Source organism: Notolepis coatsorum (assembly GCF_963971535.1).
Source record: "Notolepis coatsorum genome assembly, chromosome: 9".
Taxonomy (NCBI): Eukaryota; Metazoa; Chordata; class Actinopteri; order Aulopiformes; family Paralepididae; genus Notolepis; species Notolepis coatsorum.
Window position 1 is genome coordinate 7,220,075 of NC_140173.1, and position 20,001 is coordinate 7,240,075.

At 45.9% G+C, this 20,001-nt stretch overlaps 1 protein-coding gene across 5 annotated transcripts in view; it reads left to right on the forward strand.

Moving 5' to 3' along the window:
• The window catches only part of LOC311234375 (vinculin-like), a 131,161-nt gene that overhangs the window by 23,983 nt on the left and 87,177 nt on the right, over positions 1 to 20,001 (forward strand). The window lies entirely within an intron of this gene.

Here is a 20,001-nt window from a genome sequence, read left to right on the forward strand (position 1 = left end):
GATGGAGTGTACTTAAGCCTGCACTATTTGACATTTTCATAAAACAATAATATTGTTTCTTTATCAAGCTACAGTGCATTCGAAAAGTATTCAGCCCTCTTCACTTTCCACATTTTGTGTTGTTTTTGTTCATTAAAAAAGATTAGATTAAGTGTATTTTTTCCCATCAATCTACACAATACCTCATTGTGTAATAGATTTGCCCCTAATCTGTGATACTATAGCGACGCACAGCTCTGTGGAGAACTAACTAGAAAAGATGGAGAGGTGTCTGTGACGACACCCAGGGGGGCTTTAGGGTATATAGGCACATTTACTACGTAGAAACCGCTAGCACTAAAATTAAATGCAGCTCATGTGGGTGTACTAGAGCAGTGTTTCTCAACTGGTGGGTCGCGACCCAAAAGTAGGCCGCGGGGCCATTTTGAGTGTGTGAAAAAAGTGTGTGAAAAAAATAAATAAGAATATATATATATATATATTTTTTTTGTACTTTTTTTTTTTCACTACCTATCTTTGTGAAAGCTCTGGTCCAGCTGAAGACAAAGCAGAGGAACAGATTGGACATTGAGCATGACCTCAGAGTTGCTTTGTCTACCATCACCCCAGACTTTGAGACTCTTGTCAGGAGCAAACAACATCCCCAGTTATCCCATTAGTTCCCTGGGATGTTAAGCTAAGAAGTCTACTGAGAAGGATATATTATTTATTATTATTATTATTATTTTATTTCATTGTGTTTTTAGCCCTAGTTACACTTTTGTTGCAACCCCAGTTATCCCATTAGTTCCCCCAAACTTAGGTCTGTTATGATAAGCTAAGAAATCTGCTAAGAAGCATAATATTATTTATTATTTTATTTTATTGGATTTTTAGTTGCACTTTTTTGTGTTTATTTCATGTTTTTAACAGTGCATGAAAGATTGTGTATTACTGCAATATATATATATTTTTTTATAAATCATAGTGGTTCAAAATTCTTGGTCGCGACTTAATGACTAAGGAAAATGTTGGGTCCCGAGGCTAGACCAGTTGAGAACCACTGTACTAGAGTTCCCTCTTCATTCCACAAGTGCTCAAAGTCGTGCCTTAATTCACTGTCTACATCAGGGGTGGGCAATTATTTTTCCCGGGGGGCCGAATGAGCAACTGAAAATATGTTGGGGGGCCGGGCCAAAATTCCAAACTCAATTATGCATAATATACATTTTATTTCTATATAAAAAGCAGTAAATGGCATTGTTTTGACCCCTGGTAAGAGTGTATGTTATTATTTGGCAATTAAAAGGTGAGGTTAGCTTTCAAAAATATCATTTATTCAAATAGAATTTATTTCCAAAATGATAAACAAAATGTGAAACATTAATAACAAAGGGCATTTTGAGTTTCATATACTATTGAAACAAGGATTTTCTTAGCTTTCTAAAGACATCACATCATCTTATAGCAAAAATAACCAAGACATGTCACTGAACTGTGTAAAGAAAAGTGTCCCAGTTTTGTAGCCTTTTTTACTTTACATGCCTATATTAAACATTTAAGAAAAAAAAATATCAAGTGTCCCATTTCACTTGTTATATTTCCACATTTAGTCTTCAGTTCTTTTTTGTTTCATTCAGTGTGAGAAATCCAGTCTCTGTTGAGCTTTAACAAGTCCATCAAAGTCAGGTTGCATGTCTGAGGTGGAGATGCGAAGCACAGCTGCCAGATGTTCATCAGTGAGAGAGGATCTGTACCTGGACTTGGTAAACGTCATGACTGAGAATGTCTGTTCACATATGTAGGTGGATCCAAAGAGAACCAACATCTTCTGAGCATGTCTCCTAAGTGTATATTGTGCGTGTGAACGTTGACATGAAAAGAAAAAAGTTAAAAAAAAAAATTAAAAAAAAAATATAAAAAAAAAAAAAAAAAAATGTTTTTTTTTTTTTTTATTATCATGTAATCTTTCGCGGGCCGGTCAGAATCATCCCGCGGGCCGGATGCGGCCCGCGGGCCGTACAATGCCCAGGTCTGGTCTACATGGTGCAACTCCATGCTGCTACTGCACTGTCACAGATCAAGAGCATTTGGCTTTTTTGCTTTCTAGCTAGGGAAACATTTATTCATCAGAATCAGAAAGGTCTTTATTGCCAAGTACGTTTGCACATACAAGCAAGGAATTTGTTTTGGTCGTTTGGTGCAACATTAACAGACAATTAAGGTAGAATAAAATAAAATGGAATAGGTTCACCGATTTGAATTGGGCTGCACTGGGCTGTGGGAATAACGGTTCCACAAAGGTTGAGGCAATTTACACAAATCACACAGGAAAATATCTAATTGTGATGACAAATCTGGTAAAATTCTCTGTCTCACTACCTTTCGTCTTTGATTAACTACAGTCCATGAACTGGAGACACAGACCGGCAAACGTGCTTCCATAAATCCACATAAATGTTTTCATTACAGTATAAATCTAGATGACGGATCTGGCTGATCCAGCATGTTTGCGTTTAGGTTTGCCACATACTGTAGCACCTTATACGGTTATAATGACCGAACGTGTTGTAAATCCTAACGCCTAATAGACTCCTCTGTAGTAATGGATCATATCAGGTGAGGTGTATGACGTGCAGATTAGTAACATCCTCCTGATATTGTTTTGTGGAAGCCATGCTGGTGGAGCGATGTTACTGCGGCTGCCTACGCAGCTCGCTCTGTGGAGCTGAGAGCCCATCAGCTTGCTTCCACAAACACAGCTGATGTCATATTCTCATTGTAATTACATCTTGTGTGTGTGTGTTTGAGGGCCATGTGGCTTTGCAGATAACCGGCTGCATCATTATGGTGGTATGATCTCCTGCGGACGAAATAAGCCATGTCATCCTGCTGCGCATGTTTGCGTATTTATGCGTATTTGCGTCTTTGTGAGTGTGTGTATAAAAGTACACCCGTGTGTGCGAGTGTGTGCACATGCACGTGTGTGTTGAGCATGTGCTACTTTTAGAGTCGCACTCCCCTTCGTGGAAAATGTAGAGACCACACGTGGTTTCCGCCTTAAAACCATAACCAAAGAGATAGGCGTCTAATAACCAAATGTAATTGAGAGTAGACAGTCGTTTTCTTTCATTCCCCTCTTGTGACATGATCACCAAAGACAAATTGTGTGCTATTCTCATCCTTTCAAATGTGGCATGTGGTTTCTGGCCTTATCAAATTTTAAAGTAAGCTAGACTCTCTAAGTGAGTGATTGGGTTTTGAATGTTTGTGTTGGAGAGAGAGCATGTTTGTCCTGTAAGTGATGAGTAGATACGGTGAAGACGAGGCTGTTTTTTGGCCGTACTGGTAGCTTTGACGGGTGAAGACGCATATACCTCGTTCTTCAGATGTCACGGGTTCAAATCCAGCTCATGACATCATCCTCCCTTTACAACCTGTCAGTGTTTTATTGCTATATTACTCAAAGGTTGTTTGGAATTTGTCTGCACACTCGCATGGAAAACCTAGAAACAAGACAGACTCTCGCCATCAAACAAGTACGGTGGTGCATCATAGGTGCTCAGGAGGATGTGTGATGATATGAGTTTGTGGATAACAAATGCGGCATTTGGCTGCCTGTGTGACTGAGCAATCGAGCAAAAGCATGCAGTGGTTTTCGAGTCACAAGTTTTCAAGTTCAAGTTTCAAGTTCAAGTTTTGTTTTATTTGTCACACATAAGGTACATTATAGTGAATGCTTGGTTCTGTATGAGCCTCCTGAAATTGTGCTTCATACAATAAAAAAGTAAAAGAATAAAGACCAAACACTATACAAAATATACAATATACAAAACTAAAGTACAAAATGTAAAATACAAAAATGAGGTAGAGAGGTAGTGCAAATCTGTAATAAATAGATAGAATATGGTGTAGTGTACTTAAAATATTGTGTAGTGTTCACTGGTTCACTGCATATTGCACTGTATGTTACCATACCCATCTCTCTGCTGAGGGTATGCAAGATGTGCAGTGACCAGAAGACTACAATTACTTCTGCAGCCAAGAGACATTAAATGGTAAAAAGCTGTTCCGAGTTAATCTTCTATCTCTGACTGATTGAGAACCGTTCCACTTCCACACAAACAGAGCACAGTGATTATTATGCTTCTTCCAAGCCCCCTAAAAGTCAGTTGTTGTTAGGCTAACTGTTGTGTTTTTAATCTTTTATGTAAGTATGCACCGAGTCACTCTTCGCTGTTTACTCTCTGGTAAAACAGACTTGATAAAAAAAAAAGAGCAGCAGTTGATGAGACCTCCAGCGCATGGCCCCAGATGGTTGTTTGGCCGAGTCCCAGACTGCAGCGTCACAGTTGGGCTGCAGGAGCCCCTGGGAAGACAGAGAGGCTCTTTGTCCTGACCTGGCCCTCATACAGGCAAGCTGACTACAAAGTCAGCCAGAGCCCAGCTTCAGATCAAGCTGTTCCCTTTCCTATCCTCAAAGACACTGCGTTACAGTGGGTGGTTGACATGGGTGCTTGCCACGGGTTGACTGAATAATAATAATAATAATAATGACTTGGATTTTAGGGCGGCTACGTGGAGACGCTGGGCTCGCCTGTTCGAGCCCAGCACTCCACATTGCTTTCAGTTTAGCTGGTCGTTCATACTAATACACTTTGGCCGTATTAGGGGGTGGGAAACTGATGGGTGGGGATCGGGCGTTGTGGACAGCGACTCCTACAGGTTGGTTGGTGCGCCTGCGCAGTGGAATCAGGAAGTGTCGGGGGCAGCGTGAGCCTCCCACGCATTACTCCTCGCCACTGAGAGATCGAGCTGCGCAGGTGAAAAGATGCGACTGCTGTTACCTCAAGTACCGGAGGGGACTTGTGCTATGTATGACTTAGTCCACATTGCAGCCGGCTTGTGGGAGGCAAGAAACAGCGTCCGTGACAGGGGAGGGTTGAATTGGATGATACGAAATTGGGATGGGAGAAAATATAGAAAAGTGGGAGAAAAAGTGGATCAAAAAAAAAATAATGACTTGGATTTATATAGCGCTCTTCACTGACCCAGAGCGCTTCACAGTAGGGCTGGGCGATATGGAAAAAAATCATATCGCGATAACGATATGATAATTTTATATTATTTCTCGATATCGATAATTATAAGTATAATTTTTTTTTTTTTTTTTTTAATTTTTTTTTTAACAACAGATGTATGTTTATTTTGCAGCAATTCTTTGTCATTGCCGCCATCTTTAGTGTTACATCCCCTCACACTCCAGTTCTCAGGCTGCAGCTGGTTTAAAAGCTAAAGTAAACCGGCTTCTCTGCTGGCTGTGGCTCCAGAGGAGTTGAACAGTTCTGGCTCTGCTAGTTTATTTTCGATCTTTTGGTGCTTTTTTGGTGGACAAACCACCGCACATGTGCACTGTGACTCGTGACTGGAGTCTAGTTCTGCTAGCACACATAGCCTACTGTGTACAGACGGTTTCAAAATGTATTTTAAATTAGAAAGCAAACAAAATAAATGGACAAGAGAAAAAGAAATCTGAATTTGGTCAGTATTGTCATTTGGACAAGCAAAGCCATTACTTTAAGTTGCAGGCAAGAAAGACAAGTCTGTCCACTGTCTCTGGTTTTAAAACTGCCCTGTTGCAGGTAAAAAAAAAAGAAGAAAAAAAACGATTTTTCGATTTTTTTTTAATTTCGATATTCGATATCGATTATTAAAATATATCGTGATATTTATCGTTATATCGCCCAGCCCTACTTCACAGAGTCCATTATTCGTTCATACACAGTCATACCAGTAGTGGTAAGCTACAATTGCAGCCAGAGCTGCCCTGAGGCAGACTCACGGAAGCGTGGCGAATAATCAACGCCTACGGCCCCTCCGACCACCACCAACATTCATTCACATGCATACACATTCATACAAGGCAAGTAGGTTAAGTGTCTTGCCCAAGGACACAACGGCAGTGGGATGGACATGGGCTTGAGCGGGATTCGAACCACCAACCCTTCGATCATTGGACGACCCGCTCTACCCCTGAGCCACCCCTGAAGCAGGTGCGCCCATCTGACTGCACACAGTGTAAGACGATTGAGCACTTCAGACAAAGAACAATATGAATCTGTTTTCACTTTTGAGATGAGTAAGGTTTTCAAATCTCATGAACTGATGGTCATTCAAAACATTCCAACATTGACATACAGTACATGAGTCTTCATCTGAAGACTACATTATTTATTGATCATCATTAGGATTGTTGATAAATAGTATTTCCTATCTTGCTGCAGTTATATATATTCAGGTCCAAACGCAGCAAAACACTCCAAACACCATGGCTCAATGATTCCATACACGCTCTCAGACGTGCATGTAGGCGCCAGGGGCGTTTTTAGGGTTAGAAAACATTGGGGTCTTCAGCCCCAAACACAGAAAGACCTCAGGTCTATCCAGTCGTCGACAGAATGCTGCAAGAGCTTGAGAGCAGGTTCTCATGAGTTGGATAACAACTTATGAGAGGCATACAGGCATGTTATCCAGCCTCAGACCAGTTTCTCTCAGTGGAATTGCTGCAACCCCTCGCCACACATTACAATATCCAACTATTGCCAGAGGAGATCACAGTTGCAAAGTGTTTCCTGGTCAGGACAGGCAGAGATGCAGTCCCTACTATCCAAAGTGTCTTTTCCCTCCTGGATGATAATAATAATAATAATAATAATAATAATAATAATAATAATAATAATAATAATAATAATAATAATAATAATAATAATAATAATAATAATAATAATGCATTTGATTTATAAGGCGCCTTTCAGGACAATAAAAAAAAAGTCCACAAATCGGTGAATGAAAAAATGATAGGATCAAATGAAAACTACTTACTAAAAATGGATTAAAAGTACTTAAAACCAACAAAAAATACCAAACACTAACAAACATTCAGCACAGACAATGGGGATGCTGACATCTTAAAAAAATAATAATAATAATAAAAAAAATAATTAAACATTTTTTTTTTTTTTTTGGTCCGGGTCTAGGAGCCCAGGGCTAACGACGCCACTGGTAGGCGCGCAGAGCGAAAGTGGGGAAAAGACAGGCTTCATGTCTCCCTCTCCTCCTTCTCTGATGCAGTCAAACAATTGCGGCCCACTAACTGCCCATCAGATAGCTTCCCTCTTGCCTTCTCAAAGAAGCCTTTGAATCAGTCTGCCCAATTATTTTGTGGTTGGTTAACACCTGCCTCACCTCTGGATGTGTCCCTTCTGCCTGCAAGCACGCTGTGGTGCAGCCATTAATATATATATATTTTTTAACTCTACCCCTCTGTTCTTTCCAACTTCAGGCCCATCTCCCAACTACCTTTTCTGTCCAAAGTCCTTGAGCAAGTAGTTTATATTCAGTTACAGTCTATCCTTGCCATAAATACCATCCATGAGAAATTCCAGTCTGGTTTTAAAACATCTCACAGCACTGAAACAGCACTCCTGAGAGTCCAAAATTATTTGCTCCTGGCCACTGACTCAGGTAGTCCTGTGATCCTGGTGCTCCTAGACCTCACAGTAGTTCGATATGGTGGATCACAGGATCCTGTACTGTCACGGCTAGAGCAGTATGTGGGCATCTCAGGTGTAGCCTTAAGTTGGTTTCAGTCCAACCTAACCGACCGGAGTTTCTCTGTGCAGCTAGGAGACTTCCTCTCTTCTGTGGCCCCCCTTACCTGTGGGGTTCCTCAAAGGTCAATCCTAGGTCCCATCCTCTTCTTACTGTACATGCTACCTTTAGGTGAAATCCTGGCCAAGCACAATATATCCTTCCACAGATCTACCTACCTCTTAGGGCCACAGACAGGTCGCACTTCAGCCACTGCTTGACTGTCTAACTGACATCAAAGCACGGATTTCAACAGCGCGCGTCTTAAAAAGGTGCTGCCGAATTTCTATCAGCATGTGACCTGTCCCACCAGAGGCGAGAACATATTAGACCATGTATACTCGCAATTTAAGAATGGGTACAAGTCACAGGCTCTTAGTCCATTCGGTAAAAGCGATCACGCCGCCATTTTCCTTTTGCCTAAGTACAAACAGAGTCTCAAGCGAACGCCGGTGGTCTCGCGAGAGGTTAAGCGTTGGGCCGTGACGTCAGTGGAGTCACTCCAAGCAGTGCTGGGAAGCACAGAATGGAGTGTATTCCGTGATAACACAGCCAATATTAACGAATACACCGAAACGGTGATTGACTATGTCTGTACTCAGGTAGAAGTAATAATCCCCACCACCAAAATTAATATCTACCCAAATCAAAAGCCCTGGGTAGACAAATCCGTCCGTGAGGCTCTGAAAGTGCGCACATCAGCATACAACACCGGGCTGGTGACAGGCAACATGGAAGAACACAAGATGGCAAGATACAACGTCAGGAGAGCAGTAATAGAGGCAAAACGGCGTTACAGGGATAAAGTTGAACTTCAGTTTGAACAGGCTGACTCTAGAGGCATGTGGCAGGGCCTCAGAACAATGACAGACTACAAAGGAACCCCCCTCAAACTGAACAGTGACATCTCCTTAGCAAATGATCTCAACTCCTTCTATGCGAGGTTTGAGGCTGTGAACAACAACACCAGCCTACAAACCACGGCAATGGGGGGGGGGGGTCTGCTGATGGAGACTCAGTGTTCAGGGTAACAGAGCATGAGGTGAGACGGATCTTTAAAAAAGTGGATATCAGGAAGGCAGCAGGACCGGACGGCATCCCCGGCCGCGTCCTAAAAGTCTGTGCCGACCAACTGGCCCCGGTATTCACTGACATCTTCAACCTGTCCTTGGAACAGGCCGTCATCCCCACCTGTCTGAAGAAGTCCACCATCATCCCTGTACCCAAAAAATCTACGCCCGCTTGCCTCAACGACTACCGCCCTGTAGCCCTCACCTCCATAGCCATGAAGTGCTTTGAGAAGCTAGTGAAGGGCTACATCTGTTCCTCCCTCCCCATCAACCTGGACCCTCTGCAATTTGCATATCGCCCCAACAGGTCCACGGAGGACGCCATAGCCCATGTGCTGCACACAGCAGCATCACATCTGGACAAGAGGCAGGGGAACTATGTGAGAATGCTGTTCATCGACTACAGCTCAGCATTCAATACCATAGTCCCCTCCAAACTCATAGCCAAGCTCAGGGACCTGGGCTTGAACTATGACCTGTGCCAGTGGGTCCTGGACTTCCTGACGGGCAGACCCCAGGTGGTAAGAGCCGGCAACTGCACCTCCTCATCCATCACGCTCAACATAGGGGCCCCCCAGGGCTGTGTTCTGAGCCCCCTCCTCTACTCCCTGTACACACATGACTGCGTAGCACAGCGGAACAACAACACCATCATCAAATTTGCTGATGACACAGTAGTGGTGGGCCTGATCTCTGCCAACGACGAAAGGGCCTACCTGGAAGAGGTAGAGAACCTGTCACAGTGGTGTCAGGAGAACTGCCTCTCCCTGAACGTCAGCAAAACAAAAGAGATGATTGTGGACTTCAGGAGGTCGGGGGTCAAGGACTACAGCCCCCTCAGCATCGACGGGGCACCAGTTGAGAGAGTGAACAGTTTCAAGTACCTCGGAGCCCACATATCCGAGGACTTGACATGGACCACACACATTGACAGTGTTGTGAAGAAGGCACGACAACGCCTCTACTTCCTCAGGCGCCTAAGGAAGTTCCAAGTCAGTCAGAAGATCCTTAGGAACTTCTACTCATGTACAATAGAGAGCATCCTGACCGGCAACATCACCTCCTGGTTTGGGAATAGCACTGCAAAAGACCGTAGCAGACTACAAAGAGTGACACGTTCAGCCGAACGCACAATTAGAGGGGGGCTTCCCACCCTCCAGAACATTTACAACAAGCGGTGCAAGGGGAAGGCTAAGAGAATTATTAAGGACTCGAGCCACCCGAACAACTGCCTCTTTGAACTGCTGCCGTCAGGCAAGCGATACCGGAGTCTTATGGCGAGCACAGAAAGACTCAGAAGGAGCTTCTATCCCCAGGCCATCAGGCTGCTAAACGAACAATAATCGCTAAACGAACAATAATCACTATGCAACAACCATCAAATGCACACAGCACACACACCCACACGCACACACTCACTCAAACAAACAACACACTGCAGCACCCACTCTCCACACTTTAGATCACACAAACACACTTACACTTTATATTTATTGATAAAGGATTTGCACTACAACTCGTACACCTACTGTGAATTGTACCTAAACTGCACCTCGTCCATTTATGCCTTGCACTATATAGTATTGTATATTAGTACACTGCACAGTATTGTATATTGTATGGTAACTACGTCTACGAACATTGTACATATGTCTAAACTGAACACTGTGACCTCTTTTTTTACTTCTAATTTTTACTATTTTTACTATGTTTTTATTTCATACTTATCTTGTCATGCACAGTCTCTGGAGCGCAACAGTAAGAAGCATTTTGTACAAAAGTATTCTGTACTTCTGTATGACAACTATTAAAGAAACTTGAAAACTTGATGAGTGCGAATTTCCTCAACTTAAATGAGAGTAAGTATCATCATTTTTGGTGATACCTCAGTCTCCAGTCCCGTTTGCAAATGCTCTAGGTCAGGGGTCTCAAACTCGCGGCCCGCGGGCCAATTGCGGCCCGCTGGATGATATTTTGCGGCCCCCTACTTGACATCAAAGGTAAAAAAAAAAAATCTTTATTTTTTAGATTTTTTTTTTTTTTTTAATGTTGTGGGACTTTGTTCAACTTTGTCAGTGCTGTAAAGTTTAAACCTTTTAAAATCTTAGACAAACAAAACACTTTGCTTTCATGAAATATTGTAAGCCGTCATTTGAGGCTTTATAAAAGCAGCACAATGAACACAAATCTGTCAGTGCCGAGTCCGACCTCATCTTAAATAACAAACAGCATTGCTTGTTGTAGTTAACAAAGAGAGGCAGAGTTGATTTAGCAAAAAAAAAAAAAATCATATATATATATAATATTTTATGCTGCCCAGCCTCACCCAGACTCTACCTCCAGCGGCCCCCAGGTAAATTGAGTTTGAGACCCCTGCTCTAGGTCCTCTTGGCTCTAACATCCGCTCCTCTGTTAGAAACCTCTGGGTTATTTTTTATAGTGCCTTCAAATTCACTAAACGGGTCAGCTCAGTGGTTAGGAACAGCTTTTTCCACCTCAGAACCCTAGCAAAGACCAAGGCCTATCTCTCCCAGAGCGATCTGGAGAGAGTAATCCACGCCCTCATCACAAATCGGCTGGATTACTGCAATGCTCTCTATACTGGCTCGTCCAAAATGCGGCTGCCCGACTCCTCACCAGCACTAAAAAACATGAACACCCCTGTCCTGGCCTCACTCCACTGGCTCCCCCCGTCTGTCACCGCATTGATTTTAAATGACTTTTAACTGTTTTTAAATCCCTAAATGGCCTGGCCCCACAGTACCTGACCAAGCTCCTGCATCTCCACACCCCATCCAGAGGCCTAAGGTCAGCCGACCAACTGCTGCTACATGTGCCCAGGTCTATAGGCTTAAAACCAAAGGGGACAGAGCTTTTTCCATAGCCGCCTCTAAACTGTAGAATAGCCTCCCCTTCCACATCAGGTAAGCCTAGACCAGGGGTAGGCAACCCTAGGCACAGGGGGCAGCAGTACAAAAAATAAAAAAATATATATATATAATTTTTTTTTTTTATAATTTTTTTTTGCTTTGAAATATTATAGTGAAATGTTTTGCACTGTTGTCGCATTTATCTTGTTGAAATCCTCCCACAGGTTCTTTTTACTACCACATATTTAATTGAGACCCTTTATTTGTTTATTATTTCAATTGAGCTGGAACTACATTGCTACATCATTCAGTAACATTTGCAGAGCCTTATAACAAAAACATTATTACGGTCACCATTGTGACCAGTGGGATTAATCAACAAATTTTATTATTTATTTTTCTATTTCATTGAACATTGCACATGTTAAAAGCAATTTTTTTACTCAAAATGTGAGTATTACCAAGTCAACTTGTGTTCTTAAAACAATGACAATAAACATAGTTTTATTAGGTTGAAATAATGTGGTTGTGTACTTATTTTTCTGTTAACTTATTATGGATTGAAAACTGAAAACCTTAATGCACAGTAACTGAACTCAATATTTTTACGTTCTGGTAACTTATTATTATTTATTTTTTTACAGTGTAGTCTTGCGATCAATCAAAACTTATTTACACGATATACCTCACATTCACCCTCCATTCACATCCTGGTGTTCTCCTGGTGTTCTCCATTAGGCCTGTAGGTGGAGCTATGACAGCACACGTACAGTACACACACCGATGGTGTGTGATGTGTCCAAAAATGAATGGGCAAATGTGAGTAAAATGGTCGCACTGTATGCAGCTGTTTGTCTGCATTGCATCCCCCCCCCCCCCCCCCCCAACTCAGATTTAGGGTTGATACAACCATTGTTACAAAGGATCAGATTAAACCGAATATATATATTTATTTATTGATATATATTGCATAGTATTTGTATATCGTTTGATATCCCTTGTATATTCCTTGTACATATACACGGAATATCCCTTTAGCCTACTACAGACCATAATATTTCATTCTCCTATTGGACAGCGGTCCACAGGCGCCAGAGCCGCGCCTCCGGAGTCAGGTTCAAAGTCACCGTCAAGACATGTCTGGACATGCCCGGCCTTGCCCAGGGATACGCGACAGAGATGAGATTGGCACTAGTTTGTTCACGTAGCGTATAAATACGGCGCAGGTGAATACAGAAGCACTTAGTCTTACTTAGTCAGAAGTCAAGAGTTACCCGATAAGTTGAAGCCTCACCCACGATACAACGTGCGGTGAAGTATGGCCTGTTTGGCCCCAGAATAGAGCATTGAGACCGCGTGCGAATTAATAACTGAATTGTCAGAGTTTGGCGCTATACCGTCGAGTGCGACATATTTCTATTAAGTCAGTAATAGTATATTTTTGTATAGTGTATCGTGCGGCTAAAGTTCTACGGTGACCAGCATCGCCAACGCTTCCTCGTATTAGCTAGAGTTCTTATCCAGGCTGGGCTGCTTTCATGGCGCTTTCACCCGAGGAGACCTAGACGAGAACCGTGTGGACATGTACACTGGATTAATCTACCCGACGACTACATAGCCCTTTGCGGCTGGAATATATTTGCTTTGGTCCTGTGATTTATGGAGCGGAGAATCGCAGACGCCTGCACGTGTTGGATTTACCCCGCGAGGAGCCAAGTCGAGTCGGCGCCTCAGAGAGCCTGAGGCCGGCTAGCTTTCTTCACTGTGGAGCTACAGTCTACGGAGAACAGCTGTATTCGTCTGTGGATCAAGAGGCTATTGCACCGTCTCCTGTACTCGGAGTCTCCTTAGTCATCGTTGACCAGACTCTCTACTACCGACAGATCTTCTACCCCTGCTGGCTTACAACCAGGGGGACCCTTCCAGTATCTCCCGCTATATATTACTAGTGTACCATAGATATAATTCCCTAAGATTCAGGTTGTATAATTACCTCCTGCGTAACCAGAGAATGGACATTCATTGTTGATTTGCCTACGCACATTCCTTTGCCTTACAAGTGCATTCAAAGTATAATAGAGAAGTATTATGTACCTTTTGCTGCAATAAATACTTAAAGACAACTTTGTATAGAACCGGTTCATTGTGGGAAGTGTTCATTATATTTAGATATCATGTACTGTATGGCCAGTAATTAAAGTACATAAAGCGGTAGTGGTTTAATGATACCATACTTATCAATACAGTCAGGGAATTGTACCCCTCAGTTACAATTGGTCCTTCGAGCCGGAGGGTAACTAGTGTAATATTAATATAGTGGTATTAATATTGACATGGCCTATGATGAACACTCCACAAAACGGTTCTCCTAAAGTAGATCGCCCGCAGCGTAGACGGCAGACACCTCAGTACTTAGAGGATTACGTTGCCAATATACTACCTAGCTTTCTACAGACGGTAAACGCGGAAAAAGTAGATAGTAAAATTATGTCCGACCCTATCGACCAGGCTACCCCGCCAATAGAGGCCCTAGTGGGTTCTAACGTAACTGACCAAGCTCACGGTAGGGACCAGGAGGGACCTGACACGACTTTACCCCCCGCCAAGACCGAAGAAGTAGTCCCCGGAGAGCTCCAGGATAAAGACAGCCCTCCAGGGATGGAACTCGACCCACTACAAGAAGGGACGAGCACCCCGGAGATGGATCTCCTCGACTCGCCACCGGAGAACAGATCTCCAACGAGCACTGCCGGAAGCCGATCACCTCGACCAGCGTCTTCCCCCAGCGAGGCGGACAAGATGCTGGCGCAGGCACTCATCGCCACCCTGGCAGCCTCCACCGAACGCGATCGACTTCAAGCGCAACAGACGCGCGAGCGCGAACATTCTGCAGCCGAGCGAGAGCGCTTCCAGGCACAACAAAGGAGTGAAGATGACCGCATAAGACTGGAGACCAGACGCCTCCAGACGGAAGAGAACATTGAAAGAAGCCGCGCCGATGCACAGCACGCCGCCGCCAATGCACAGCGCGACGTCGCAAATGCACAGCTCCACGCCGCCCATGCCAGCGCCAATGCCCAGCGCAACGCCGCCAACGCACAGCGCGACGCCGCCCAGGCCAGCGCCAATGCGCAGCGCAACGCCGCCAATGCCCAGCGCGAAGCAGCGCGCGACGCAGCCCATGCCCAGCGCGAGGCAGAGCGCGACCGGCTGCAGGCGCAGCTGATGGACAAATTGATCACCATGGCGACACCCCCTCTCTCCGCACGGAGCTCCCGGAGATCGTCACGACAAGGGTCTAGGACGCATTCCCCTACCCGACCAAGCGACCCGGGACCCCGCCAACAGGAGGATCCTGTCCATGTCTCCGAACCCCCTCCCCGGCCGGTCCATACGAGACCCAGCAACCGGGAAGAACCGGACCACGCCGAGAGACTGAACAGAAGACTCCAGGTCCTCGCAGAGGAAGAGGAGGAGGAAGAGGAGGAATGTCAAGCCGACCAGCAGCAACGTACTCTGGACCAGGAGGCCCAGTACAGCCCCGACCAGCAGCAACGTACTCTGGACCAGGAGGCCCAGTACAGCCCAGAAGTCAGCCCCGAGGCACTGCGCTACAAACCCCCGACTCAACTCACGGGTGAGTTTGACGCACCGCCAGCCCAGAGGAACAGCACCTGGGTACCCGGCCCTTGGTACCCACCAAGTACCAGCCCAAGACGACACGTAAGAGGAGACTCGCCTAGGAGGCCTCTCCCCCAACGCTCACCGATGTGCCAGTCATCCATGGCATCGTACCTTGGCACACCGACGTTCCCGGACTTCACACACGAGAACAGAGCACAGTACACAGAGCTACGAATGTGCTTAGAGACAATGATGTCCGATGTAGTTGATGAACCGTACAAATATGCTATCCTACTGAAGCACCTCAAGGTGCCCCGAGCGCACAATATAGCGCTGGCCTATGCCACCTCTACTACCCCATACACCGCGGCTCTAGCAGCACTCGACCAAAGATATGGACGCATATGGGACTACGTAATACAAGAGATAAGGCATATTGACCGCCTACCCCCAGCCACAGACAATCGCTCACTAGATGACCTGTCTATCAAGTTAAAATCCCTGGTAGGGATGCTGGGGGCGCAAAGAGAAAAGGGTATGCACGAACTGTACGCGAACTCTAATGTCGAGAGGATTTTAGAGAAGCTTCCGCCCGCCCGACAAGAGCGCTTCAGGCGGCAAAGAGACCACCGTGATCCTAACGGTCCCGAGCCATCCCTCCTAGACCTAGCCGACTTCCTGGCGAGAGAAGTCAACAGCCTACGGTTGGATACGTTCATGCGGAGCACACCAAGCTCCAGAGAGGGACCTAGGAGAGCAAACGATGGCCGCATATTGGTGACCGTCATGCACCAATCAGAATCAGTACCGAGCAGCAAGAACCACAACACCCCCTCGACGAAAGAGGACCAGTGGAAGATTGAGTGCCAGTACTGTGAGGGAGAACATCGGCTGTACCAATGCGACACTTTCGGGAAGCTGACCACGGACGAGGTGAGTCAGTGGGTCAAGGACCACCGCCGCTGCTTCCGCTGCGCGCGCAGCCACCTAGCAGCTGAGTGCCGCTTGAAGAAGAAGTGCAGCAGGTGCGGTGGCACCCACTTGGAGGTCCTGCATGACATCAACAGGCGTCAGCCAGGACAACAGAGTGGGCCCGTCGCGGTAATGTACCATGCCGAGGCGGTGGCACCAGTACCGAAGAGCCACCAGACCGCTCCCTACTGTACCTACTGCGACGGCGGACACTGGCTGGCACAGTGCGCCGAATATAAGACACTGAACCCCGTTCAAGTTAACCAGTGGCGTGAGGCGGCCCAGGCGGGCGCTGCTTACCGCGCAGGGGCGGCCCAGGCGGGCACCGCTTACCGCGCAGCACGGTGCGGAGCCCACCAGAAGATCCAAGGCAACCGACCAACAGGAGTGCTCCACATTGACCAGCATAGCGGGACCCCCCGAGTGCTCCTCAAAGTGGTCAGAGTGCTCCTGAGCTACGAGGACAAGGTCCTGGACACTTACGCCGTCCTGGACGATGGGTCTGAAAAGACTCTCCTCCTCGCTTCCGCAGCAGCCCAGTTGGGCCTGCGGGGTGTCAAAGATACCATGACCATACGCACCATCAGAAGGGACCAGAAGACCATAAAAGGTGAAAAGGTCTCCTTCAAGATAGCAGCGGTGGACCAGCCCGAGAAGCAGTATAGTATAACCAACGTCTTCACCAGCCACGACATAGGCTTGACTCAGTACACCTACCCCATCCCACAGCTGATGGCCAAGTATGTGCACCTACGTCAACTACCTATACCGCTTATCGACGGCGCCACACCGACCCTGCTCATCGGCTCCGACCACGCGGACCTCATTCTCCCAATTGAGGCGGCCCACATCGGACCCAAAGGATGCCCAGTTGCGGTTCAGACCCGACTGGGATGGACGCTCCAGGGCCCCCTCTACGGACTTGACAGTCAACCCACGTCTACACGCTGCCTACACACAAAGGCGAGCGACACCGGCCACTCCCTCGTACAGCAGAGGCTATTGACATTAAGCGAGAGGCCCGTGAGAGAACCGTGGGCACCAGAGGGAGTTCGGAACTCCACCCCCCTCAGCTGCGCTTCAGACGTAGCTGACCTGGAACCCAGCACCCCAAGCGACTCCTTGACGGGGCGGCCGGGACCGGCCCCTCCTCAGACGGGGTACAGAGCAAACAAGAGAAACTGACGGAGGAGGAGGAGGCACAGCCAAGCACAGATCAAAGCAGTCTCAGGCCCGCTTCCTCCTAAGCCCCCCTTCATCCCGTCCAGTTGTCATGACCATAGACCAGTCACTACCCCGAGCTGCGTGGCCGGCCGGCCGCGTAAGCAAAGTGACCACTGGTGCCGACGGAAAGGTCAGAGCGGCAGAATTGCTCGTCCAAGGGCGGACCTACAACCGACCCGTGGCGAGGCTGATAGAGTCGCCAAGGCTCCCCGACTCGCTTAATGACGACCATGACCCATGACTTTGTGAACTGCCCGACCCCTCACCACAGACATTGAGTAGTGGACAGTGCGGTTAATCTGTCTCTGCTTAGCTAATTAGGTGGGACTAATTAGGGGGCGGCTGTTACAAAGGATCAGATTAAACCGAATATATATATTTATTTATTGATATATATTGCATAGTATTTGTATATCGTTTGATATCCCTTGTATATTCCTTGTACATATACACGGAATATCCCTTTAGCCTACTACAGACCATAATATTTCATTCTCCTATTGGACAGCGGTCCACAGGCGCCAGAGCCGCGCCTCCGGAGTCAGGTTCAAAGTCACCGTCAAGACATGTCTGGACATGCCCGGCCTTGCCCAGGGATACGCGACAGAGATGAGATTGGCACTAGTTTGTTCACGTAGCGTATAAATACGGCGCAGGTGAATACAGAAGCACTTAGTCTTACTTAGTCAGAAGTCAAGAGTTACCCGATAAGTTGAAGCCTCACCCACGATACAACGTGCGGTGAAGTATGGCCTGTTTGGCCCCAGAATAGAGCATTGAGACCGCGTGCGAATTAATAACTGAATTGTCAGAGTTTGGCGCTATACCGTCGAGTGCGACATATTTCTATTAAGTCAGTAATAGTATATTTTTGTATAGTGTATCGTGCGGCTAAAGTTCTACGGTGACCAGCATCGCCAACGCTTCCTCGTATTAGCTAGAGTTCTTATCCAGGCTGGGCTGCTTTCATGGCGCTTTCACCCGAGGAGACCTAGACGAGAACCGTGTGGACATGTACACTGGATTAATCTACCCGACGACTACATAGCCCTTTGCGGCTGGAATATATTTGCTTTGGTCCTGTGATTTATGGAGCGGAGAATCGCCGACGCCTGCACGTGTTGGATTTACCCCGCGAGGAGCCAAGTCGAGTCGGCGCCTCAGAGAGCCTGAGGCCGGCTAGCTTTCTTCACTGTGGAGCTACAGTCTACGGAGAACAGCTGTATTCGTCTGTGGATCAAGAGGCTATTGCACCGTCTCCTGTACTCGGAGTCTCCTTAGTCATCGTTGACCAGACTCTCTACTACCGACAGATCTTCTACCCCTGCTGGCTTACAACCAGGGGGACCCTTCCAGTATCTCCCGCTATATATTACTAGTGTACCATAGATATAATTCCCTAAGATTCAGGTTGTATAATTACCTCCTGCGTAACCAGAGAATGGACATTCATTGTTGATTTGCCTACGCACATTCCTTTGCCTTACAAGTGCATTCAAAGTATAATAGAGAAGTATTATGTACCTTTTGCTGCAATAAATACTTAAAGACAACTTTGTATAGAACCGGTTCATTGTGGGAAGTGTTCATTATATTTAGATATCATGTACTGTATGGCCAGTAATTAAAGTACATAAAGTGGTAGTGGTTTAATGATACCATACTTATCAATACAGTCAGGGAATTGTACCCCTCAGTTACAACCATCATAATAATATTGTTAATAATAACAATAACTATAATGATGTAATAATGTAAAAATCATTAAAAATACCTGATTATGAGAAAAAAAATGTACGATGCATGGAATATTGTTGAGGCACACTAGTTACAACTATATTTCAAACAGGCACTCCATGTCAAAAAGGTTGCTGACCCCTGGCCTAGACCCTTGAGGTCTTTAAGTCCCAGCTTAAGACTCATCTATTCTCCCTGACCTTTGACCAGAGCTGAGCCTGCCTCCTAGCTCGTTACTTTTAGTCCTTTTATGCCTTATTTTTGTATTCTACTGCACTTTTCTTTCTTTTATTCTTCTTTTGTTTTTATTTCTATCTGAACCCCTGCACTTATTTGTATTTGCACTTTTTGCACTTTTATATTTAGTATATGTATTGTATATATATTTTTTCTTTGCTCTATGTTTTTATCTGTGAAGCACTTTGGTACCGTCACAACAGTTGTAAATGTGCTATATAAATAAAGTTGATTATGATTATATTACAATAAATGGTTCAATCAAGGCGACTGGGTGGCGTAGCAGAGATTGCGCTCGTCACCAATGCAAGAGACTCCGGTCTCGACTCCCCGAGTCAGCGTTGCCTGCGGCTTGGGCCAGTCGTCATACTATCTCAATTGGCAGAGGTAGCGGGTGGAAAGTCAATGGGTGGGGATTGGACGTTGTGGACAGCGACTCCTACAGGTCGGTTGGGTGACGCCTGTACAGCAGAGACAGGAAGTATTGGGGCAGCGTGAGCCTCCCACGCGTTATTCCTCGCCACTGAGAGTCCGCGCTGTCTGGTGAAAAGATGCGACAGGCTGCCTCCTCGTGTATCGGAGGGGACACGTGATGCAAGGCTTCTATCCTCACTACAGCCGACCAGTGGGAGGCATAG